The sequence below is a fragment of the Myodes glareolus genome, chromosome 25 (assembly GCF_982192425.1).
Source record: "Myodes glareolus chromosome 25, mMyoGla1.1, whole genome shotgun sequence".
NCBI lineage: Eukaryota > Metazoa > Chordata > Mammalia > Rodentia > Cricetidae > Myodes > Myodes glareolus.
The window spans coordinates 29,053,797-29,067,260 of NC_142050.1; the positions used below are offsets into that span (position 1 = coordinate 29,053,797).

The 13,464-nt window shown below is 44.0% G+C and overlaps 1 long non-coding RNA gene across 2 annotated transcripts in view; it reads right to left on the reverse strand.

The window, feature by feature from the left end:
* The window catches only part of LOC146889446 (uncharacterized), an 85,163-nt gene that overhangs the window by 39,728 nt on the left and 31,971 nt on the right, over positions 1-13,464 (reverse strand). For both annotated transcript variants that reach the window (XR_014999901.2, XR_015736662.1), the window contains exon 3: positions 5,568-5,652. This is a non-coding gene — a long non-coding RNA (uncharacterized LOC146889446). The remainder of the gene's footprint in view (positions 1-5,567; positions 5,653-13,464) is intronic.

The following is a 13,464-nucleotide window of genomic DNA, read 5'->3' on the forward strand; positions in this document are numbered from 1 at the left end:
TCTTTTTTTTGTTTGAGACAGGGATTCTTTGTTTAACAACCTTGGCGGTCCTGGGACTTGCTTTGTAGATCAGACTGGCTTTGAACTCAGAGATCCACCTGTCTCTGCTGAGGTGCTGGGATTAAAGGCATGCACGGTCATCACCACCTGGCTTAGGTGTCTTTCTACTGTATTTGAGGGAAGGCTTCACACTGATCCTAAGCAAGACTGGCTAACTAGTATGCCCTCCTAGTCTCTGAGTCATAAGGACAGGCCACTCCTGAGTGCAGTTCCCAAGGTGGACAGAGTGGTGCATGCCTATCTACAATGCCAGCACTTGGGAAGCTGAGGCAGGGGGTCCTTAGTTTCATGCTAGCCTCTTCCACTTTCTGAGTATCTTCCTTAAAACAAGAGAATCCACAAAGAACACTTAATCCTTTCCTACAGGTTTCCCAAGTCACCATGCATGCCCCTCCTCTCTACAGAGGTAGGTTAGACACCTCCCCTCCACTGTCATACTAAAAATGTTTATTTTATGTGGATGAGTGTTTTGCCAGCATGTATGCCTGTGCCTGGTGCCATGGATGCCCAAAGAGGTCATCATATCTCCCGGAACTAGGGTTACATGGATGGCTGTAAGAGGCCATGTTAGTGCTGGGAATCAAACCTAGAAAGGCAACTTATGCTTTTAACCACTAAGCCATCTCACCAGTCCCCATGCTACTCTTTAATCTTAACTATGTCTTAGAAACCTTTTGACTGCCTGAAAAATATGAGCATATTATAAATCTCCATTCTTTGGGGGAGTCACCTGGAGGGAGAGGAAGGGTTAGGGCACCTGACTAAGAGAACACTGACTTGGTACATTTCAGTCAAACAGCTGTTTCTAAACCATTTTCTTCAATTTGTGCTACGTTGGGAACTTTTTCTTAAATTAGGGTTTTTCATTAAAATGACATAAAGGTAGGAGAAGGATGCGTTGGGAGGTATCAGGGGAAGTGATGGAGAGTTGGGGTGTATACAACCAATATATACTGCATTAATGTGTGAAACCTTCGAAGAATACAAACTATTCTTCAAAAAATGAAAATGTAAGGTTTTACTCAAAAGACACTGAAGTGCAGTCTCCTATTTTAGATATGAGGGTATTCAGAGGCAAAATGGCTGAACTCCAGAACCTGCTGCCCGATCCACAGCGCAGACAATGGGCAGCTCCAGACAGAAGGGGCCTCCGGGCCCCTCTTAGCTAAAGCTTACTGCCTTCCAAGGATCTCCTCTAAATAAAGAAGGACTGTGCTATGAAAATAAAGTGTTATCTCTAGTTCTACCCCAGGGATGAAGTTGTGCTCTCCAAGTCTGAAATATAAAACTTATCACCCTAACTTGAGTATCTTCCACAGGGAGAATGACTCCATGCCCCATGCCAGCTAATAATACCTTCTGGGACCCAAATAGCAGATGTTCTGAAATGCTGAGGCTCCTGAGGATAAACTGATTGATTCTTGAACTTCAGTCAAAACTCTGACCACAGAACTCCAGGATGACCCAAACAGGACTGTGTGTTGTCATCACTAAAGCTTAATGTCTTAGTCACTGGTCTACCGCTGTGGAGAGACACCATGACCAAAAAAGACTGGGGACCTGCTTACAGTTTCAGAGGCTCAGTCTTTTCTACCATGGTGGGGAGCATGGCAGCACATAGGCAGTCACTAAAGCAGGAGCTGAGACCTACATCCTGATCCACAGGCACAGAAGAAGAAAGAGAGAGACACTGGGCTTGGCTTGGGCTTTTGAAACCTCAAAGCTCTCCCCCAGTGACACTCGTCCTCCACCAAGGCCACACCTCCTAATTCTTCTAATCCTCCCTGGTGAGACTAGGCAAGGATTATGTGAGCCTATGGGACCATTCTAAATCAAAGCACCACATCTGAGAAAGGCAAATGGCAGCGTCTCTGGAGGTCCCGTTAATGTGCCCGTGAATTAGTTACCATCAGCCCAGAATCTGTCAGCCTCCACTTTCCCCAGTTATTCCACAAGCAATGACAAACCTCCAACTAAACTTATCCTTGATGTTTTCTTCTTACGAGTGAGCACTCACGACTGTCTCCACTTGGCCTTCACAAAGGTGTCAGAGGACAGCAGATACACCCCGCTTAGAAGACTTAAACGAAGACATTACACACTCTTAAATTACATCTGCATATCTAGATGTTTAGGCGATGCTTTATTTTCTGTGACTTTGGACATGTCTCAGCCTGCCTTTCTTCAAGTGTCTTGATAACTTCCTTTAAAATAAAGGAAAGGGAACTATCCCGCACGCACCAGCCTTTTGGCACTTCTCGTTGACAAGAACTAGTTTTAACATTTGTTCCTTGAAAATTATGATTGTCAGGATGTAAATGGCACTCAGCCAGGAGAAATGAAGCCAAATTTCATAATGGCAAAGCAGCCTTTAGTGGCATCAGTGCCAGCCTCCTCACTCCACGCCCCCTGCAACTCCAGAGCAAACCTCTGTTCCCATTGCCTGCCTACTTACACAGGTTTTGGCCTTCAATGTCACAATCTGGAGAGCCATTTCAGGAAAACAAACCTAATAACTGCCTGGAAAAGGTGTTGACTTCTCTCATCTGTGAAAAAACAACCCCCCTTGGCTCCTCTTGACTCAAAAGGGTCTACACTCAATTTTTAGCATCTTCCCAATTATCCTTGTCCATTTTGCTGATCTTGCCACTGTAGCTCAATCCACCCTCAGGTTCCCTCTGATCCAGTCCATCAGCTGCCCTGCCCAGGCAGGCTTCTCACTCCTGCTGCAGCTTTTCTGACTTCTACAGTACCACGCTGTCCGGTCACTATCCCATCCCTGTGGCCCCTGCCAACACCATCTCACTTCTGTTGGTGACCTCTGCCCTGGAATACTCTCTGCTTTCCCCTGTAAACGTCCTGACCCACCCCAGAGCATTCCAATGACAGCAGCCCCAGAGAGCAGGCACTGCATGCCTCTGTCCCTGAACCCACCAGTTCTCCTTTTCATCTCATCAGGAGCAAAGTGTAACCACTGCTTGCATGCATGAATGTCCGTCCGTCTGCACTCTCCCCTCACTCCACTCCTGTCTCCAGCCTCTCCCTCCTGTTCAGGCAAACCTGTCGTGCTTGCATCCTAAGATCTCTGCTACCTCTCCCGTCACACTTCTTCACACAGGATTTCTTTTCTGTCGTCAATGTCTGCCCAGGAGCCCTTTCTCAGTGAAGAAAGTCTTCCTGAAATTGCCCCGCATGGCACGGAGTCCCCAACCCTCCTTGCCTGCCTTGCAGTCTTCCAAACTTCACGCTGCAGCATAAAACAAATTTTATTCATTCATCTGTTCTATATCTGTATCTCAAATGTTCCACAAATTGGGTTCTGGTGTGGGAGAATTGTCTGTATTCTGTCAATCATATTTTAATAAAACGCTGATTGGCCAGGCAGGCAGTATAGGCGGGAAAGTCAGACAGGAAGTAGGGGTGGAGGAAAGAGACTGGGAGTATTCTGGAAGCAGAAGCTCCCTCGGCCACTCCTGCGCAGACCACCAGAGAAGCAACATGTAAGCTGACAACTGAAAAAGGTACCAAGCCACATGGCTAACATAGACAAGAATTATGGGTTACCGGAAGATGTAAGAATTAGTTAATAAGAAGACTGAGCTAATGGGCCAATCAGTTTATAATCTTATGGAGTCTTGTGTGTGATTTTCTTTGGGCTTGCCAGCTGTGGGGTACCAGGCAGGAACAGATACCCCAACAAGCCGGCCCTCATGTTACAGGGTTCTGCTTGCTAGTGTGCTATAAACACCTAGAACACTATCTGGCACATGGTGGGTATTCAATAAACACTTGGCGAATCAAAGAATCATAGTAATCAAACAATACAGATTTATATGAAATTATCCAAACAGACAAGAAAGCTGGGAGTAGAGAACACTAAAGAACGGAGGGTTAAGAATAACCATATGGTTCAAAACTGAGTAAGGTGGTACAAGACTATAATCTAGAACTTGGAAGGCCAAGATAAAAGGATTGCCGTGAGTTCCAGGCCAGTCAGGGATACCCTGATAAATACATACATCCACACATACATGCATAAGCAACAAAAACCCTGCCTTACATAAGTAAGAAAAAGAGGAGCAGATAAATTCGCAGTACAAATAATAATGTTCTAATCCAAGCACGCTAACACATGCCTGCAATCTAGCATTCAGGAGTTTAAGGCAAAAGATCTGAAGGATAGCCGGGGCTACACAGCAAAATTCTACCTTAAAAATAAAAAAGCAAGGGAGAAGAGACAAAAGGCTCCCTTTCACATGTTAAGAAGGGGGGGAGGGAAATTTTAAACGTTTTTATTTAATTCAATGTAGCAGAAAGGTTATTTCAACATTTATTAGTATTCATAAAAAAGTTAAATATTGTGGGTTTTTTATTGTTGCCTTGTTTTATTTCTATTTTTCTTTTTTCTTTCTTTCTTTTTTTTTTTTTAGATAGGGTCTCTCTATGTAGTCCTGACTGTACTAGAACTTGTTATGTAGACTAGGCTGTCCTGGAACCCAAAGAGATATGCCTGCCCCTTCCGAGTGCTGGGATTAAAGGCGTGCACTGCCCTTTCCTACGACATGTTCCTTTTATATTAAATACTTGGAACTTATGCAGAACACATCTCCAGCAGCACTACCACCTCAATGCTCAGGCACTACATGTGGGCAAGTGGCCATCATACTAGACAACATTATGATTTGACCCAAATTAAACCACCCCAATAAAATGAGACCGATCTTCAACATCTACTCTTCGTTATTAACTGGAGAGTCCAAAATAAGATTCTCAGGCAGCCTCGTGGTTTACTAGTCTTGTCAAAATGATTCCAAGAATAGGACAGAAGAAATGGGGTCATTTCTGAGAAGTCATTGCTATCGAGATAACTGGCTATGCTTTAACTGGAAAGGCCAGGGTCCTTCCCCCTGCTCCCTGTGATTAAGAAACAAGTCCAGAAAGACTCTGTAATCTTATCTACATTAACGTAACAGAACCATTATTTTCAAATACAACTATCAAGACCACTAGACTGCCACGGATCTCAGGTTAACCAAAGCCCACCACCCCGCATGGAAAGACAGTCTTGGTGCCACAGCTGACCTTCCCGTGTTAGAGCAACTGCCTCACCTATACATTTGCATTTTAATAAAGGAGAAACAAACCGCCAAGGAGAATGCTTTAAACATGTTAACACCTGCACTTAAGCATCACTATGCTGTCTGTGATTATGATGTAAGGAAAATGTGTTCATGACTTTTACCATCAGTGAGCTACCTTCTCTCAAAATCACTTCATTTACACCTATTTAGTATTTTAAGTTATTTATTATAAAATCACCACTATTTTCCAGTGACAAAATTTAAGAACTCAATTGAAGTTTACCACGTTTTAAAACTTTAAAGTTCTAAGATTCTACATTGTGTGTTTCTTGCATGCTTGTACACATGCATGTGGAGGCAGAGGAGGCTACATTTGTTAAAAAGCTGGACAATGAGCAGGCAGGAGGTGGGACAGCACCTACTTACCAGTGGCTCTGAGCTATGCTCAATGCTCCTGTGAACCATCAGCGAGGACCAGCAAGGCAGAGACACTGCAGATTCCTGCTAGCTCCTGTGGGAGAAGAGAAAGTGCATTACACTCAGCACAGAACTATCAGGGGACCAGAAAGAAATCAGCTCCTTTCATTCTTCTCCTGTGTTTTTTTAAAGTGAGGGCTCAGATTAAAGGTAATTCATCACCCTGGAACGGTGGGTGACAGACAGCAATCTCTTGTCCTTTCTGCTATAAGACATCCCTTCCAGCACAAGCCTAGACTGGCACAACAAACACACCCTGTAGCACAGCCTGGTTACTTTCCACCAGCGTGACCCTTCCCTAGATACACCTGCTGCCTTTAACCATACAACTGACCAAACACTTTTCATTCAAAAAGAGGGGAACATTTATTTATTTTTATGTGCATTGGTGTTTTGCCTACATTCATGTCTCTGTGAAGACATCAGGTCCCCTGGAACTGGAATCACAGATAGTTGTGAGCCACCATGAAGGTGTTGTTAACCGAACCCAGGTCCTCTATGAGAGCAGTCACTGACCAATCGCCCCAGTTCGAAGGGAAAACAAAGGACTGAAGCTGGGCACGAGGGTGTGTATCTGTAACAGAGGGAAAGTGGGAGGCTAAGGTAGGAAGACTGCCGTATGGAGGCCAGCCTGAGCTACACAGTACATCTAGGCCAACCTGGGACCACTGTAAAGTCCCATCTCAAGACGGCAGGAGAAAGAGAGGTCAAGGGGGAATAGAACAGGGAGAGGAGAGGAGAGGAGAGAAAAACAGAATGATGGAGTTATTGACTGGTAAGCTGGACTGAAACCTTGGGCTTATTTCTAAAATATGAAAGTGATTGAATATTTATGTAACGGTATCTTTACGCATGCGAACACCAAGAAGATCACGGATTGGGTGTACACTGCTATGGACCGCCACTGTTTCCCCAACAGACAACTGCCTTCTCTCACACTGGTCTTACTGCTATTATTTTTCCTAAGAAAAGAAGCATGATCTCATTAAGTTCTCTCAGATGCATTTTCTAAGCTTGATTTCATGTCAATCACCTGACAACACTACCCTTCAGCTGACCCTTCTCTAGTGACACTAACAAAGTGGTCTTTGCGCCTGCGAGGGAACCCATGTTTAACTTGAACTGCATGCTTCAGCCTAAGCAGTGTTCACAGAGGCTGTCTTTTCACCTGACATGCTGTGTCCATTCCCGTCCCTCTGATCCATTCACCACGTCACACCTTAGCACGCTACAAACACCACTGTCCCTTTCTACCTTGAACTTTTCAACAGTTCCATGGAGATCCTGCTATCTCCTGAGTGGCTTGGTCTCCAGCCTCCCAGGCTACTCTGCCCTGTTCTCAGATCCCCTCTGCCTATGCCTCTCTCAGCTCCCTCGGTGGATGGAACTGATCCCTCCACCATACCAGTCCTTCCTATCAGAGATGGCATCATAGCTCCACCCCAAGAGCCATCACGCCACACTTCATCTCTAAGTCCTCCATATTTTGCTTATGACACTCTCGAAAGCCCTTCTCTGAAAGCCTTCATGAGGTACGCTGACTGCTACATGCTGTATAGGAGACAACACAGCTGTGTAAACCATAAACCTGGATGGCGGCAGAGGGAGAAGTTTCACTGTGGCCGCTCTCTCTCACAGGCTCTTCGAGTTACTTCAAGGTGTAGTAACTGCCTAGCTCATCCATTCCATAGCTCAATGTTTTCAACAACTTTGTGTGCCAGCCCATCTCTTAAGACTGCACTTCTACAGCCCCCAGACTGTAAGCCTCTGCTTGTTCTTAGTGGACTCTAGAAAGTAGTAGACTCAGTCAGCTGGGCATAGTGGTGCATACCTTTAAGCCCTGCACTTGGAAAACAGACAGGTGAATCACTGATCTACAGATTGAGTTCCACGATAATCAGAGTTACATAATACAGAAACTATCTCAAAAAAGAACACACACATACACCAAAAAAAAAAAAACCCACAAAACAAATCAGTGTCACTGTTTTTCTTAAATATCAATATAAATCCATACTGATAAAACCAGGATAGGAAACATGGAAGGATCCAAAAGGCCTAGAAATATACACGGAAATGATGTAGCATTAAAACTTAATGCAAGGACAGTAATGTGTCTCTTGACACAGCACTTACATAGTGATGTAGGTGGGTCTTCTGTATTTCTGTTGTTTTCATTGGTTAATAAAGAAACTGCTTGGTCTGATAGGTCAGAAAATTAGGTGGGTGGACTAGACAGAACAGAATGCTGGGAAGAAGGCAATGAGGCAGACGCTATAGCTCTCCTCGCCAAGATGGATGCAGGTTAAGATCCTTCCCGGTAAGCCACCACCTCGTGATGCTACACACATTAATAGAAATGGGTTAATCAAGATGTGAGAGTTAGCCAATAAGAGGCTGAAACTAATGGGCCAAGCAGTGTTTAAAATGAATACAGTTTCTGTGTGATTATTTCAGGTGTACACTAGCTGGGGAGCCTGCTGCTCCTTGTACAACAACATAGCCCTGGGTTCAAGTCCCAGAAGTATAACACTACACAACAAAAACAGGAGAAAGTGTGTGGCCATTATCCATAAACTGTGCTAGGTACTTGATCCACCTAGCCCCTTTAATCTAAAACAAACTACATTTCATATGGCCATGTGCAGCAGACACGCCTGTAATCCCAGCACTCAGGAGGCAGGCGGGGAGGGCTGTGACAAGTTCCAAACGCAGCTTGAATTTAGACAGAACCCTGGCTCAGAAAGTCAAGGGCAGGGGCTACAGCTCAGCAAACAGGGTTTGGCAATACAAAGCTATCTCTAGTTACTCCACGCTGGAAGTCTTAGGAGGAACATGACTTGCCCCAAGCTCTTAGCTGAGAGACAATTTTCCGTCAGATTATCATATAAACACCACACTGGGGTCTTCAGAACTGTCCCTGGGGGATACACTGGCTGGTTACACGAGGTCTTAGGTTCAATCAGCAGTACAAATAGATAGGTAAGTAGGTAGGTAGACAGATGGATAATAGACATATGTATGCATCACCAGAGCTATCCATAATTCCCTGCCACATTAGCACATCCTCTCACATTGCTGTGTAGGCGGATACAGACCCCAAATAGCAGAAAATAGTACTCATGTTTACCATTGGGGGCAGGTGGTAATTAATATCTATATGAGAAATACAAGACAGGCTAGGGTATTTTTTTATTTTTTTGTAATTTTTTTTTATTTTTAGAGTTAACATACCTGTGCTCATTAGGGTTTCTATTGCTACAACAAAACACCATGACCAAAAAAGCAAGATGGGGGAAAGGGTTCATTATATTACACTTCAACACTGCTGTTCACCACTGAAGAAAGTCAGGACAGGGACTCAAACAAGAGCTAATGCAGAGGCTATGGAGGGGAGTTGCTTCCTGGCTTGCTTCCCCTGGCTTGCTCATCCCACCTTCTTACAGAACCCAGGACCACCAACCTAGGGATGGCACCACCCACCACGGCCTGGGCCCTCCTGCAATGGTCACTAAATGAGAAGATGTCTTACAGCTGAATCTCATGGAGCATTTCCTCATCTGAGGCTCCTTTCTCTGGTAACTCTAGCTCATGTCAAGCTGACATACAAAACCAGCAAGTACAGTACCCTGGCGTCTTAGCCACTGTTCTGTTGCTATAAGGACACACCATGACCCAGGCAACTTGCTTACAATTTCAGAAGTGTAGCTCATTATCCCCCGGTGGGAAGCAAGGCAGCAGGGCATAATGCTGGAGAAGTAGATCAGAGCTATACCCTGATCCTTGGCAGAGAGGAAGACATGGTCGTGGCATGGGCTTTTGAACCTCAAATCCTACGACCCTCAGTGACACACGTCCTTCAACAAGGCCACATCTCCTAATTCTTTCCAATGCTGCCATCCTTGGTGACTATCATTCAATGAGCTATAGGAGCCCTTCTTATTAAAACCGCCACATTCCACTCCCTGGTCCCCATAAGTTGTAGCATATCATAGAGCAAAAACGCATTTAGTCCGATTCCGAAAGTCCCCATAGTCTCAGCACTGTTCAAAAGTCTGAAGTTCAGAGTCTCCGAGACTCATGGCAATTTCTTAACTGTGTCTTGAAATCTCCTCTGCCAACACCCTTAATCCAAAACTCCTCAATTTAGCCTCAGGCACATTTTCAGGACTACCACATTTTTTGGATGACTAATATTCAAATATGAGCTGATGGGGGCCATTCTTATTCAAACCATCACACCTAAATCAACTCAAGGGAGGACGTGGTTCTTTAAAGAAATGACCCTTCTATGATCAGATTCTCTCAGACGGGCAGCTGGCTGCAGTCGCCCCTCACAGAGGGTGGAAGCTGTTCCTGCCCTATGACATTAGTTAGGAAAGGTTAAGATACGGTGTCCAAAAACCTAAATAGAAAAAATGGAAAGTCTTAAAGACTCAGGATTGCTACCCTGCCCTCAGAAGTGAACTAGACTTCTGTGCGGGCAAATGCCAGCCCCTACGGTTCCTTGCGAAACAGTCTCTTCTTCCTTCAGGACTTCATTCACATTAATCATCAAAGCAAGACCTCGCGTTGGCGTCACTGTTGGGCTCGGGAGAACGCCATGGGAAGCAGCACTGGCAACATCTCGCATCCCGCAGAAAGTCAATCAGATGGTCCCATTAAAGCTCTCTCCTGTAATTGCCAAACAGCACAGGCCCTGGCCTCGGGTCTCTGAGCTCCTTTCCGCTCACCTGCCTTGTGCCTAGGACACACGCTGGGCCTCCTGGCCCCCTCCTAGAGAACCCGGTTCACATGCACTGTGCTTTTGGGCCTATTATGTAACTGTGGTTGACGATATTTTTCACCAGACTCTTAAAACAAAGGTCCACGTGACACATTTCTGCTTGAGTTTGGTTCCAGGAAATGTTTGGTTTCTGCAGATGTTTATGTGCTTCTGGTTGTCAACACACACAAACTATGCAATTCTGTGCTTTCTGTTTTTCACTTTAGCAACTAGAAAGCCCCAAGTCAAGTATGTTCACCAACTCTGCCCAACAGAATGCCTAACCCTTTAACTTTCCTTTAATGTAAGGCTTAAAACTTATTTTTTTATAAACTTATTTTACCTTTTGGCCTGAAATGTGCAATCATACTGGCCTGTAAGTTCCAGAATAAAACAGAAAAGAGGAAAGCATGGTAGTGTGTTTTTTCACTGAGAAAGAGTAACTAAGAATTTAATTGTGTTATCCAAAAGAACCCTTCCTCCAAAAAGACACCAGTAGCCTCCTTACGCAAGCTGTCCACAGAGCTTGACTAAGACACAAATATATTCCCAGCTGAATTTCCTTAGCAACACTGAAAGGCCTGAAAGTCTTTTGTCAACCCCATCACTGAGAGTCCTTTAATTACTATTTTGAACATTAAAGTGCTTTGGAGAAGTCAGCTAAAGGATTTTCTGGCAGGTATTCCCAGAGACTGGAGAACAGAACAAAGCACACGCGTGTACAAGCCAGGGGACTTCATCAGTTGTACTGTAACTTTGGCTCTACAGTCCCTGACATAAAGAGAAAACACACACACACACACACACACACACACACACACACACACACCACAACAACCACATCAAAAAAAAAAAAAAGAAAGAAAGAAAAGAAAAAACCTGATTACAAAGTTATCCCTAGGGATGCTGGGAAGGAAGTCCTGGAGTAAGTATGACTGGTCCTGGTACTTATCTGAGAAGTATCTTTTCTAGCAGATCATCGTGTGAACAATACACTGGGGTTTGGAACTGTCCCTGGGGGATATGCTGACTGGCTTCTCCAAACTTCCTTATAAAATGTAATATATACAGTACAAATGCAAAGCTCCCTGATAACCTAATGAGATAAATAAAACCCTCACAGGGTGTAATACAACTTCCTAAACTGATGTTTATCAAATATGGGAGCCATGTATGGCTTGATTTAACTCAGAAAGGACTGGCTGACTGGCTTGGATTGTGGATTGAATCTTGGGCCTCATACTTTATCTGAGCTATACTGTACCCAAGGAATTTTTTTTTAAACCAGATTTAATTTTAGTAGCTCTACTCTTAATAGTAAAAACCTACCTACTGGACAGGACAAATTTTTGGTAGAATAATCATTTTGAGATTAGTATATATTAATTAACATATATTATGCTAGGTCTGTGGGTGCACACCTTTAATCCCAGCATTCAGGAGGCAAAGGCTACAAGATCTCTCATGTGTTCAAGACCAGCCTGGTGTACATAGTGAATTCCAAACAAGCCAATCTATGCAATAAAACCTTGTCTCAAAAAAAGTATAGAGAGATATACATGGCTGGGGGGGGATTTTTTAAAAGATAGCATATTATGCTATCTTATGTTCAAATTTATATTATCTACTGTTAGTGGAAATGTAACTCTTCTACGAATGGTTAAAACTCAGACCTTGGGGGTGTGGGAACTGTAAAGGTCAGGCTGCTCCAGGGAACACTGCCTCTCTGTGTTTTGTTTGGACACCCTGCACATGGCTCATGTGGGATTTCAAACCACATTGTGAGCTACCCAATTACCAACGGCCACACACACAGCAACCTGCTCATGAATCCTGGGGGAAAGTACGGCGTGCCAGCAGAGGACTTAGGGGAACAGAATACAGTTTCAGGTTCTTCTGTCTGGGGGAGAAGTCCACCTGTCTGTCCACAAGCTCTTCTCTCTGGCGTCAAGACAGGAATCAAGCCAAGGGGGAGGGGGGACACGACACATTACATGCTGGTTTGGAAGCCTCATGTTCCAAACAAACAGAAAGCAAGGAAGGTGTCCTCTAGTGATACCCGCCAGTTTCCGAGTTCCCATGGAAGTCAGACACCCATGCTGCAGACTGTGGTCTCCTAGGGAACTCACCGGTGCAGCATCACACCAAGAATTCAGAATTCACCTGCAGCTCCGAATACCACAGGCACGTTCACCAAACAGAACAGTTACCACGCATTGCTAGGCAACAGGGCTGACTTTCTCCTTAAGGTTTGGGGAAGTGAACAGAATATTTATCCTGGGTTAATTTATCCTTAAATAACAATTATTCTTAAACTATCTTCATATTTGGAAAATAAAACCTGACATGGTAGAACAAAAAGACATGTTTAGTACTGTTAAAATGCCAACAAACTCACAGTTGTTAATGAAGCATTTCCTTTAAGGACTAGAAAAGGCAACAAAGATAATGATTTAATAATGCAATAAATTTTGTTTGTTTTCTGAGTCAGGGTTTCTCTTATCTAACAGTCCTAGATTTCCTGGAACTCACTCTGTAGACCAGGCTGGCCTCGAACTCACAGAGATCTGCCTGCCTCTGCTTCCCAAGGGCTGGGATTAAAGGTGTGAGTCAACTGAAACTACACACTTCCTAAGCTTCCTAAGGATATATCTAACAAAAGAACCCACAAGAGCTTTGTAAAGAAAAGTCACAAGTTGAGCAAATGAAGGAATCTATTCTTTTAGAGTAAATGTCCCTTATCCTTGAACTTGGACTCACCAGCTGTAACTAAAATCTCTATGGAGTCTTTCAAGGAGCTCAGTCTAAAATTCCTAAGAAAAAGGGCCACCTTCAAAACCGTGAAGGGAAGTTAGGTAATCTGTCTCCTAGAAATCATAGTTTTATATAAAACAATGATAAATAAAATATTAAGGACAAATAAAATGCCAAAGCACCCCAAAAAACTCGATTTCAAAATTTTCTGTGTATCTTTTATATGGACATACATGTGCATGTTGGTGTGTAAGCAGGTCCATACATGTGGACATCAGGGGACAACTTCCAGTGTCCTTCCTCACATGTACCTTTCAAGAGACGGGG